At 33.3% G+C, this 13,149-nt stretch overlaps 1 pseudogene; it reads right to left on the bottom strand.

Moving 5' to 3' along the window:
* Window positions 1-3,865: 3,865 nt before the first annotated feature.
* Window positions 3,866-10,151, bottom strand: LOC131053113 (amine oxidase [copper-containing] alpha 2, peroxisomal-like; annotated as a pseudogene).
* Window positions 10,152-13,149: the final 2,998 nt, after the last annotated feature.

Raw genomic sequence — 13,149 nt, 5'->3', positions numbered from 1 at the left:
TTGCTTCTGATAGTGAATATGAACTTGTTGATATTGATAACCATTTATCTAACGAATTTTCTAAAGCACTTATCCTAGCTCCTAGACAAGAACAACGTGGCTTGGAACATGAACATAGCCCTTGTTTGGATCTTGTGATGGCTCCATCTGCTGTGTTGGATGTTCCTCCTCTAGCGTGTTCCCTGCCTTCCCGAAACATTGATCCACAAGATCGGGGGGTAGATGACATGTTAGACTAGTTTCATTAGCATAGCAGATTCTCTCCTCCTCTTTTTCTTTTGTTACTGCTTCTATGTGTTATTCTCATTCTTCTATTTGTTGTCCTTAGTGTTGTCTACTTGAGGACGATGCAAAGCATTGAGATCTCTTTTGGTCTCTCTCATGTTGACTCAAAAGACACATGTGTTCCCTTCTTCTAGGTGACCTTCCTTGATTGGGGAATGAAGAACAATTATGCATACATACATATGATATACATGAATTATCATACAGCATACTGACCCCGAGGAAAGCGAAGTCACCTTGTGCTTTGTGTTTTGTGTCTATTATCCTTGGGTTTATCTCACACTTGGGGGCTAAATCCTTGTGATAACGTTCTCCCTTCCCTTCTCATTTCTTATGTGTATCACTACCTTAAAGCAATCACCCCCATTGAGGCGTGTGCGATCGCTTTAACGTAGGGGGGCATACACCCCATCTATCCCTTCAGGATACTTGAAAATTTCTTGGCGAACTTAGCTTTGCCTTGAAAATTTTTGGTATTTCTCTTGCATGACTCATAGTGAGGGAGCCTTACTACTGACAGTCATGGTTCTCCCTCATGATCTTCCCTTTTACTTTGTCAATTGAAGTCGTAAGATCCTTAGTCCACTGGGGGCTTGGTGTATCTTGCCTCCTTGACGTGGTGAAAGTCTTTCAATGTTGTTTCCTTGTACTTTACCGGAAGTATGAGCGTACGCTTCTACTCCTGCTAAAGTGGGGGCTAAATGTAGTGTCCTAAAATTGTGACACTTGCAATTTTGACTGCATTTGGGTCTTCATGATGGCAACGCAACACGAAACTTGAATGGAGACCCCGAAACTTGTCCATGACATCAAAAACTGCATTTTCCAGCACCCTGGCCTGATCCTCCTTGCACCCTACTGTCCCTAGAGGTGGGACCATGGCGCCCAGTGCCCTGGTCCCCCAGGACCATGGTGCCCAGCGCCCTAGTCCCCCAGGACCATGGCGCCCAGCGCCCTGGTCCCTGGCCCTATTTTGGGCCCAGTCTCTTATGGGGCTTCGGGTCTTTATGTTTGCAAATTGGAAAATATTGTTTCCTGGTCGGCCTAAGGTCAGAAAAATCAGTCTATCTACCCTAATTGACAAGTATATAAACTACATTTTCCTCTCTCATTTGGGAGATAAGAAAAAAGGCGGAAACGATATTCAAACATTCAAGCATTCAAGCATTCAAGCATTCCTTCAAGCAATTGATCATTCTAAGTCTCCATTCAAGGCTAAGTGTTGCATTCAAGACAAGGATTCAACCATTGAAGAAGAAATCACATACAACATACAACATACAACATACAACATACAACATACAACAACATCTACACCTTCGCATGTAAGAATACAAACATTCTTACAACAAGGTACTAGTACTTGTTTTACATTACGATCATTTACATTTACAGCATTTCTCATTTCTTGGTTAATTCCAAAACTAGGGTTTGACCTAAGGGCAAACCCCTAATCCCTAACCCCCCAATCGTCTTCGCTTTTCTGTGTGTAGGTTGCAGGTACACGGCTGTAATTGAAGATCTGGAATCCTTGTGCAGAGACGAACAGATCCCCCTTTGTTTCGCGGATTTTTCGGAGGACCGTGTGCACGCTGGGCGCCATTGTCCCGTCAACTTTTGCTCAAATTTGCAGGACAGCGCCGTCTCGACATTTTACTGCTAATTCCAGGTCCGCAACTTCATCCTATATCCCTATCTCTGTTTATAAGCAAATCTTTTTCACTTTCTATGCATTCCTAGCTTGATCCTTCTATCTACATTCTTTACAAAAGAGGGTAGCCTTGCTGTCTTAACCCTTGAAACTCATTTAGAATCCAATCTTGCATTGTGTACGATTGGATCTTGTGGGTTTCAACCCCTCTTTTGAATGTAAAGTCCCCCCTAAGTGAAAACCGTCAATCCTAAGTGACCTCCTTCCCCTCTTCTCGGAGTGGTGGGGGGAACACTTAGGGTTCGCTCACGATTTTCTGCTTTACAGTATTACTGATTAAAATATAAATCTGGCTATCTTCTTTTGTATGGCAGGTGAGAGGAGCATTTATTATTTTCTATGTCCTATCTCACAAATGCCACTCAATATAAATATGTAACAAATGAGGCACGGTCAAGCAATTCCTTGATCGATCATGACCGATCAAGACATTACTTGATCATGGCTCTTTGTTTATATTAAACATATGCATGTTTCACGTTAATGCCAATTGGTGGGAGTAGTATTACAACCGATGTCTATCGATGTTGGCTTAATGCTAACAGCCGATAGTTATCGGTGTGTTAGCCTTGACAACTGATAAATATCGATGTAGGCTAACACACCGATAACTATCGGTGACTTTTATATCGCCACCCTATATATCGTATGCATCCCGATATAATAATATGCAACCTGATATAATAATATGCAACCCGATATATATATTAATCGGTGTTATCATTATTATTGTTAATTGATATACATTTAATCAATTTAATAATAATAATAAATAACATAATGATATATATAATTAAATGTTGAAGGCCTTAAGGCCAATTTAACATTTAATTTTATCTGACTGAAGCTATAAATCATCAACAATATTGACATCAAGAATGATTGTTATCTAAATAGTTGTTAGGAAATATATACTTAGCCAGTTAAAAATTGTATTAAAATGTTCTCAACATTTGTAGAAAAGAAAGTATCTAGTTTCTCTTATTCAATCTATTACATGTATTCAAGAGTGGTACAATATGATGTAAACACTTTGTTGTGACTATTAATATACATAGATTAAACATATGAATTATTCTACTTGATTGTTTGATGAAAGTGTTATTATTTTGAAGAAGAAGTCAATATTTAAGGGAGTTAAAAATGAAACAAACTTTCTATTAGAGCCAAATTTAACCATGGGTCGTCTTTCGTATGAGAGATATGGGTCATCATTTAAACAAGAATGTAACAATTGTATCCTGTGATGTATGGGTGATATCTTGAATTTAAATAAAGTTTCTTGATTTGAGTGGATATTCTTAATAACTTGATGAAGTATTTTAATGAATTACTTTTTTAAATTATGATATATTTCTATTCGCAGTTACTTTTATTTTTAAGTATTTCTCTTACATACAACATTATTTTCTCTTACAATTCTTTCCAACAATGTCTAATTATTAATGCTCTTATGAAAGGTACATGGCCACTTCTAATTCCTAGAAAATCTCCAAGAAATCACTTTGATATAATAATTATACATTTTCCCATATAATAATTGATGAACTTCATATGCATAATTATTTTGTTTGTTGTATCTTGAGACTTGTGCGAGGACATAGCCCTTAAATAATCATTGAATCATTGTATGTGAATATTTATTAGTTGTACAATTGCACTTTTATATACTTTGATACTTATAATTTTATACTCTAGAGTAGTCACTTGAACACTCCATTAGAATTTATAAACATTAATTGATAATTATATATTTTCTTAGAATTCAAATAATATAATGCATATTAATCCATCTATTAAAGAAATTATTCAAGAAAAAGGTTCATCCTCCAAATCCATCTTATTTATGCATCTTAAGGACTGCATGCACTAACTAGCCTTTTTACATTTAGGCAATGATGATGCATTCGTAGATTCTAATTTTAAAATTGGGTTTCTTTCAAAGAAATTTGTTGGCTTTAACTCAAATCCTTCTGATAGTGTTGGCATCACTGGAAAATCCTCTTGATATGGAATATGGTGGATACCCATAGTATACCACAACACTATGTCCTTGTTCTCAATATCTCGATTCCTATAAAAATAACAATCACATCAAACATTAAATATTTTTGTTAAAATAATTCAAAGTAACAAAATAATATAAGTATTGAAATCAATTATTTTCATACTAATAGATAAATAGTAGTCTATTTCAAAACATCAAACCTAATAATATTATAAATTGATCCTAGAATTTCTTTAATTGATTTGATAAGAATGAAATATTATAACACTATTATTAACTCGCTACTCACTTGTTTGTCCACACTGCTAATGTGTCATCTCCATGACTTTGATTTGTGTAATCTCCACTAGCCCATTGCTCAGTACGATTATATCGACTAACACACACCTATACATAGTAATTAGATCAAATGAGATCACCCACTTAAACAAATAAATAGACATAAAAAAAAATTAAATTTTTTTTTGAAAAGAACAATTTTATAAACTAAATACAAATATTGTATAACAATAGTCATAGAAAATTAGGTGGAAATTTCTCATGTCATAATCTACTTCACCTGGTTATTGGTAAAAGCTGCTCGAATTTGTGGATAGTCATCTAATGATAGAAGACTTGTTGCAATTGATCCGGGAGCCAATCTGTATGCAATATCTTGACCAACTTTACTTTTTTTGTTGGGATTGATAACTAGTAGATCTGCTGGTTTTTTCAAATCAAATTGGATTTTAGCATCGTCTTCTGTCTTGGCAACCATTTTTTCAACTGTCCAATAACTCTTTCTTGGAGATTGACCATTTGTAACATCCTTCCTCTTTATCATGGCTTTCACAAATGAATTTTCAATGCCATCCACATCCACATCCAAATAGAATGTGAGAAAATGATCATGGAATGTGCCAATTGTGTTCTCTGCTAGTAAATTTCCATATATATCTTCATTTTTTTTTTGAATTTGGTCAAGGTGTGTGTAGCTTGTGGCTTTATACTTGAGGATTCCTGAGAGTCCCACCTATATTTTATTTTTATGTTAAAATACAAATTGGGAAAAAAATATATGCATTATTAGTTAAGGTGAAGCAATGACATATTTTTAGTGCACTTGTAATATATGACAATAAAATTATCCACTTGGACATCCTAGTAAAAAATCAGCACAAAAGTCTAATCTTTGATCCAATAATTGCAAACCACATGAAACACAAGTTACTCCTAAAGTGATAAGGATGGATTAGTGTTGGTAACTTACATTGCCATGAATCGCTCCATTTTTCTTGAATTCCCAGTCAAGAATGTAATCATAATTTCCCACTGTGGCAACCATTCTCACCACTAATGTTACTTCTGGTCTTACTTCTGTTACCTATAAATCAACCAACAATATTAGTACCTATGATATGATAAAAATGTTTTAAAAAAAAGAAAACTATAGACAATTGAGTTGTTTGTTAAAATAAATGGGAACACTATATACTATCAATTTGGAAGTTTATTAAAACAAATGGAGACACATGATCATAAGAAATAAAAAGATTTGATCTATATATGGATCATTTATTGGATAATACCTACATTGAAATTGTGATTTTAATTGTAATATAAACATATCAAAACAACAGTCTATGAACTAGATTTTAAGGAATATGTAGATCAATAAAAAAGTTCTTATTTTCAAACAGAATGATCTCAATCAAACTCTTGAAAATAAAAGGAATTTTTAATTGATTTTATAGAATTAATTTTTATTTTAATTAGCTTATTCTATGTTAGTTAATTGAAAACTAGAACATGTCAAAGTACCAATAACATCTAATAATCTAAAATACTAAAATAATTTATTAGATTTAAAACTAAAACTTATCTGATGCTCGAGATGAATACACCCAATTTAATATTTTAAAATATGTTGATTAAATATTTTTATGACTATTTTTAAACATTATCCTGATTAACAGTCAAAAGTAAATTTTGACCAATGATAAGATAATTATTTGACACATTATAACATAAATTAAATCAAAAATATATTTTATTCTAATTTTTTTACTTAGAAAGGTGATAATTTCTTCAATATCGTATGAACATCCTTCCTATCACTTTCTTGGTTGACAAAACGATGTTATACAAATCAAATTTGAACTTTTAATTAAATATTGGTAGCCATCTCTATCAATTGTTTTTGTAGAGGAAGAAAATTAATTTTTCTAACTTAGTCCGTCTCTATTTTCACGCTAATATATTCAATATTCGAATATTCTATTTGAAGGGTTTGTCAATTAAATCAATAAATTTATTAATTGAAGAGAAAAACAAATATAAGCTTAAACGATATTTTTTGATTGATTATAAATATTAAATATTGTATATTAAAATATTACTTTTTTATTAAATATTATTATATAATAATATTTTTGATGTCATTTTTATTTTCATATGGCAACCTTAAAAAATATTGATTTAATATAGGTTGACTTATTCTTATGAATTGTCCTAAATTGTCTCCAATCTTAGGTGTTATTTCATTTCTCAATATTTAATTTAAACTATAACATATCTTATACCACTTTTATGATTATAAAACATCATAATAAAACTAACTATTTTTAATAAATTTACTGTTAATAAAATATTTTATTAATATTAATATTAGTGAATAATTTTAATAATGTGTAGTTTATTTATTTATTTTAATTATCTTATATTAAATTTAATTTAAGATTTTATATTATTTTTAAGTCAAATTTTTAATTCTATATGATGTTTTGAAATTAATAATTTGAAGTTATTTTTAAAATTAATTATTGTGATGATGAAATTTGCATATTCATGTCATTTCTTGATTAGTTTTGGGTTCATTTTGATAGACTTTGATGTAAAGTTGTACTCTTTCTTCTATTCTCACCTAATTCCACCTATATACATTCTCACATTTGACCATATCTTATCTATTTTGTTTTGCATATTCTCGTACACTTTTTTAGTCAACATACTCTTTCCCCACCCCGGTCCTATTGTTCTCTTCCTCTTGTGCTATGTCAATCCTATGGGCATAAGATCCATCTCACTCCTACCTAAATAACTCATGAAATAGACCAAAAAAAAAAAAAAATCTCAACGCCTCCCATTTTATTCTTACTATGAACCCGCTTGATACATATTTTGTGTTTATTTCTATGTTGTGGTATATATTCATTTGCCTATTAGTACACATCCTCTAATTATTTTGGCATCGCCTAGAATCATTCAACTTCCTAAAGCATTCGAATAACATTTATTAGAGGAACCCTTTAATGAGTGCATTAAAGGAACATCGTATACAATATTTGAATAGTGTTGCTAGCCAATCTTCAACACAACCATAAATTCAATCTCTCTATGGGGTTGACCTAGAAGTACTTGCCTCTAGAGACTAGTAGTTTGATAACCTCATTTTTTTTTTTAAATACCACTAATCCTTGTTGACTAGTAAGAAGTAAAGAATCCTTCCTCTATACTTTCTCTATATCTTGTTCCTTACTCATTATCGCTTGCGTACCTCATACCTCCCACACTCATACCCATATTGGTCATTGACTTTCATTTGTTACCCTTCCTTCCTCTACTATAGTTGCATTGATGTATAAAATAAATCAAGTACAAAATAAAGTGGATGTAAGACCTAATGAGAAAGATAGTGATGAGTTTGAGGTTATGCATACACTATTGGCTCATGAGATTGTTACACATCCACTACCTATGAGCTTCATGGCACCCTATTTCTCAATGTATGATGGTGAGAGTAACCCTAATACAAAGTTGAGCTCATTCATTGTAACATGTGTGAAATTTTGATATACGAGGATAGATTAGATATGTTATTGTCTAAGCTATTTCAAAAAACTTTTAAGAAATATGTTATAGAATGGTTCTTTTCATTGCCCCGTGTCTCTATCCATACACTTGATGATTTGACAAAGATTATTCTTGAAACAAATGAAAATTAATATAGACCTAAAGATTATCATTTCCAATATATTTTATTATCTACAAAGATCCAATATTTACATCAATATTATATAATATAATTATAATCCTAACTCTTTTATACAATCTTAAATTGCAAAAAAAACTATAAATAACCCAATGACAAATAATGCATACTTTAATAACTTTAATAGTCATTGACCTATTACATTGTATCTTTCTTGCAAGTATAATTTCTAATTTGCTAAGTTATCTTTCTTGTATCTTTCTTGTATATTAAAAAAACAATTAACTCTTTCTTGTATCTTTCTTGTATAATCCTAACTCTTTCAAGAAAATAATGTATACCTCAATAGCTTTACATATTTTATATTGCTAACTATTTTGCAAGCGTGATTACTGCTTTAATAAGTTATGCAAAACCAATAACAAATTATGGATACTTCAATAAATTTCTTGCAGTTTTGTATCTTTTCACTCAAACCCTAATAGCTCTTCATTACTAAATGTTTTTAATTCTATAATAATAAATATATAAATAATAAATAATAATCCAATTAACATCTTATTTTGAAACATTGAGATTTTTCTACTGTCATTGGTAAACTAAAAGAAGGTAAAAATTTATGAAACATGCATAATAGAAAGGCAAGCACGTAAGAAACTACTAATAAACTGAATAAAATTATCAATTAATAGAAAACTTACCACTAAGTGTGGAATCCCTGTTTCTGTATGCCTCCATGAAACATCTCCAGCATATCTTTCAAATATGCAGAAAACATTCTTCTTCACAGCTGGTTTTCCATCAGCTCCTGCGTAGAATGCATCCATGTAATGTGCATGTCTTGGACAATCATTCAATGGCTGTAAAGAAACTGAGCTTTGCCCCAGACCAAAATCCCCAGCATCAAAAAACGTTTTGTAATACCATTCCTCAGATGGATCCATGTAAGAAATAAAAGCCCTGTACATGACACTCCTGAATCTCCCCTTTTCTGGGTCATAAACATCTGCCGTAGAAATAACAGGCCCACATCAAACCCACTCTACCATATGACCATGGACTTTGAAGCTCGGCCCCTCAGGCTGCTCAATTGAAATGGGGTTTGTTGTGGGCCCGAATGGAGGCTTCTGAGTTGATTCCCTGTAATCTGTTCCTTGGGCCTTTGGCATTGGGATTTTCATCTGATCTAAATCTACCACTACTGTAACACCTTCAATGGGTCTGGCATGTATGTTAACAGTTCCATTGGTATAAAAACACAGCACATTGATGACTCTCTTGCCTTGCTTCTTTTCCCCAAACCATCCTACAGAAAAAGTGCTGCAAACAACTGATTTCATATCTAGGCCTCTGGTTCTTATGGACTCTATGAATGGAGGATACTCCATGGGCAACTGAGAGGCTTTACCTTGCTCCTCTGATGTGAATATGGGGTACCCGAATCCCTGATAGACTTCATCATAGACAACTTCTTTTGATGTGAAATCTACAAGAATCTGGTGGGTTTCTCCTGGGATTCTTGCAATCACAGTAGCTTTTCTAGGAGGTAGGGAAGATGACCCATATTTCCATTCATACACAGCCTCCTTCTCTGGCTTGCAAGAGAGAATTTTTTACTGTTCAATATTCAATATTTGAAACAAAATGAATGAAGACCTTATCAATAATAATAAAAATCTAACATTACAATATAGCATGTTGCATAGGAAAGCAGTAAAACACAACTGGCAATGCAAAAGTCAATGGAGTAACAGACCACAAATTTAAGTTACTGTAATTGAACAAGATGATACATAAGTTACATAAGTTACATAAGTTACTGTAATTGTTACTGTAATTGACCAAGATGGTAGAGATATAGCAGACCACAAACACACTTCACCAAAATGATATGATGTAACAATATCATTTAATAACCAAAGACAATCAAGAAGCCCATCAATCTACATTCTTGAATTCACATTTGAGAACTTTCGGAGGGCAAACAATCCTATTTTTATTCTTTCACATATATAGTTAAGGTTTATTATAAAATATGAGATCCATATTCTTCAATTCATATTAAATTTTCATTGTTTCACATATATAAATAATTATGAATCATTATAAAATACGAGATCCACATTTTTCAATTCACATTTGCAAACTTTTCTCAGTACAAACAATCCTATCTTCATTGTTTCACATATATAAATAGTTAAGGGTTATTATAAAATAGAAGATCCACATTTTCTGATTCACATTTGGGAGCTTCTCTAAAGTGCAAACAACCGTATTTCCATTGTTACCCATATAGAGATAGTTAAGAGTTATCATAAAATAGGAGATACATTTTGTAAACGAATAAAATGTTTTTTACAAGATTTATGTATATAATTATTATGTTTAGAGGAGCTTTACAATGACATTAAATAGTAAAGTGCATAATAATCTGTGTTAATAATAAAAAATGGTATCACGTTCTAGATTGCTTCAATTGTGTGTAGATTGTATGTTAGTTTTTATAACAACTTATCACATTCTAGATTATTTAGATTGTGTAGATTGTATGCTAATCTTCTTATATCAGCACATCAAATAAAAACTGAAACACAATCTAATTCAAAAATAGACAAATAAGTATTAAACTTTTGCAATTGCAACTTATTACAACTGTGGGAGGTGAGGCGGGAGCAAGAGTTTCAGGAGATTTTGATGGCTGAGATGATGAAGCGGATGATGACGATGATGGTTGGACCGTTTCCCTCGGCCTATGCTTGGATGTTGTGTTGTGCTCTGCGGTTGTATCGTTTGGATGAGGGTGCCTTGGGCTTGGACTCAGGGGGATGTTGTTGGCAAAGGGGTTGTCGGAGTTTCATATGGGGTTGAGGGTTGTGGGGGATGTGTTAAGGTCTTCCCCTTTCCCTTTCTTTTCTCTATTTTTTCCATCATTGGTGGGGGCTCTCTTGCCTATCCCTTATGTATTCAAGGTGATTGTTCTTTCCTCAATTGGGGTTGTTTTGGAGGTTCTCCTTTTGTGGAGACACCCTTATTTGGCTTGAATTTCTTCCATACAGCTGGTTTGGTTTGTGGGCAAAGCGGGCGGGCTACATTTGGGGTTTCTTTTGCTACTTCTTTCATCATTTGGGGAGATGTTGTCGACCCAGTTGTGTGGCCCTATTTTTTGGAAGGAGGTCTTTGTTTTTTAAGGATTATGGGCCTGATGTGCTTTGTGAGGGACAGTAACCATTTCTCTAATATAGGTTATCCTCCGTATCTTTCTTTTTTGGTGCCCTTTGTTGTGGTCCCCTGGGTGTTGTTTGGTGCACCCTTTCTATGGGCGGTTTTGAATATTTTTATCCCCATTGGCCCTTGGGTTGGCTTCTCCTTTTTTCTTTGTTTTTTTCCTCAGCATCTCTGGTTTTCTCTGGCTTTTCCTATAGAGGTGGCCCTATCTTCTTTAGAGGTGGCGATATCTTGGTGTTGGAGATGACCTATCTTCTATTGAGGTGAAGGCAGATGCTATGGTTGAGACTAGGAAATGTTGTTGGGAAGCTGATGATGTGTTGTTTCTTGACTGTTTGGGAGAGTAGTCTGGTCTTCATGTTGATTTCCTTCCTTATTCTCCTATTGAGAGGGAGAGGATGGAGGGTATGATTTTCTCAATGTTGTTCTTCCTCAAGTTTAAGGTTAAGGGAGCCTTGTTAAAACCCTATGTCCCAGATTGTGCTTTCGGGGAGAGATGTTGTCTAGGCCTTGACAAGTTGTGGGAGCCTTGCAAAACCCACTCTCGAGGTTGAGGGAGCCTGGAAAAACCCTATGTTTTTTTGTTTCTTTTAGGGATTGGCTAGATGCTAGCATTTTTTAAGGGCCTAGTTTGGTCAATGCTTATTTTTGGTTAGGTTTAGGCTTTGTGGCTTTTTGTGGCCCGGAGTTTCTGTTACAGGTTATGGGAGCCTGGGAAAATTCTTCTTGTTTGCTAAGGGTGTCTGAAGTAACCCTCTTTCTTGGTTTGTTGAGGTTGATTGTTTGCTGACTTAGACCCTCTACTTGGGACAACCTATTTTGTAATGTTTCACTCTTGAACTTTGGCTCGTGTTTGATTGGTTGTGGCTGCTCTGTATTGTTGTTTATGCTTTGTGCAGTCTTTGCGTTTTGGGTCCTAGATGCCCATAAGTCCAGAAGGTTTCAAATCCTTTCTAGAACTTGTTGTTTGTTGTTGGGTAGTCTAGTCCATTAATCGATGGTAGTTCTCTAATTGTAAGGGTTTCAGGGCCCCTTCAAAACATGTTTTATCCTAATAATTTTTTTTTTGCAACTGCAACTTAGTACAATTGTGCTTCTAAATTTAGTTTGTTTGCAGTTAATCATATGATAACATTTTTCTCCATTCAATTGCATTGTCCATTCAATTGAATAACAAGCTTTAAGAGAATGACAGTCATAACTATGAAGGAATGGTGTACAATAATGTGTGTTTATGGTTGTGTACTTGGTCTACTTCGTTGCCTAGGCACCCTTATAGTTGCAGGGTTTGGTGTGTAAGGAGGTAAAGAAAAGGTTTTGGGGTATTCTATTTTAAATATTATATGTTTGAATGGCTAAATAATTAATGGTCTTTTTTGAATGAAGATATTTATTGGAGTCTATGAGATTAGACATTTTATGAGATTCAAATATGAGAACAAAATAAAGATCGTTAAAGAATCAACCAATTAAATTTAGAAGAAAATTAAAAGCGACCACTAATTATTGTTGATCAAGTTTTTTCTATTGTGAAACTTGACAAGGTAATCTTCTACCCTTACAATTCTTTCCTCCTCAAACAAGGTATTTAGAAACTCAACTTTTATAATTTATATATATTTACTCTGAATGTACTAAAAACATGTGCAGTGAAATGACTATTAAGAGCAAAAATAACACTTTCCTAATGATTGTCTTAAGTGTTGTTATTTTCTATGCTAAAAAATTCCAGCATAATCTTTTACTTGGTCTAGAGGCAAAGGATTGTCATGTATAGCATTTATTTTGAGCGCTTATCAATTATCATATCACTGTTGGCAAGCATTTGACCAAGACAATTAATTTCAAGGCTCAAAATTTTGTTTTACAGGCTAAGTTTAGACTGTTGGAAAAAGAATGGGCTAAGTCTTTGGTTTGTGTTCTTTGTGTTACCATAACAACTTTCACTAT

The sequence above is a fragment of the Cryptomeria japonica genome, chromosome 9 (genome assembly GCF_030272615.1).
Source record: "Cryptomeria japonica chromosome 9, Sugi_1.0, whole genome shotgun sequence".
NCBI lineage: Eukaryota > Viridiplantae > Streptophyta > Pinopsida > Cupressales > Cupressaceae > Cryptomeria > Cryptomeria japonica.
The sequence above is the reverse complement of the archived record's forward strand: the minus strand, read 5'-3'. Positions and strand labels throughout refer to the sequence as shown.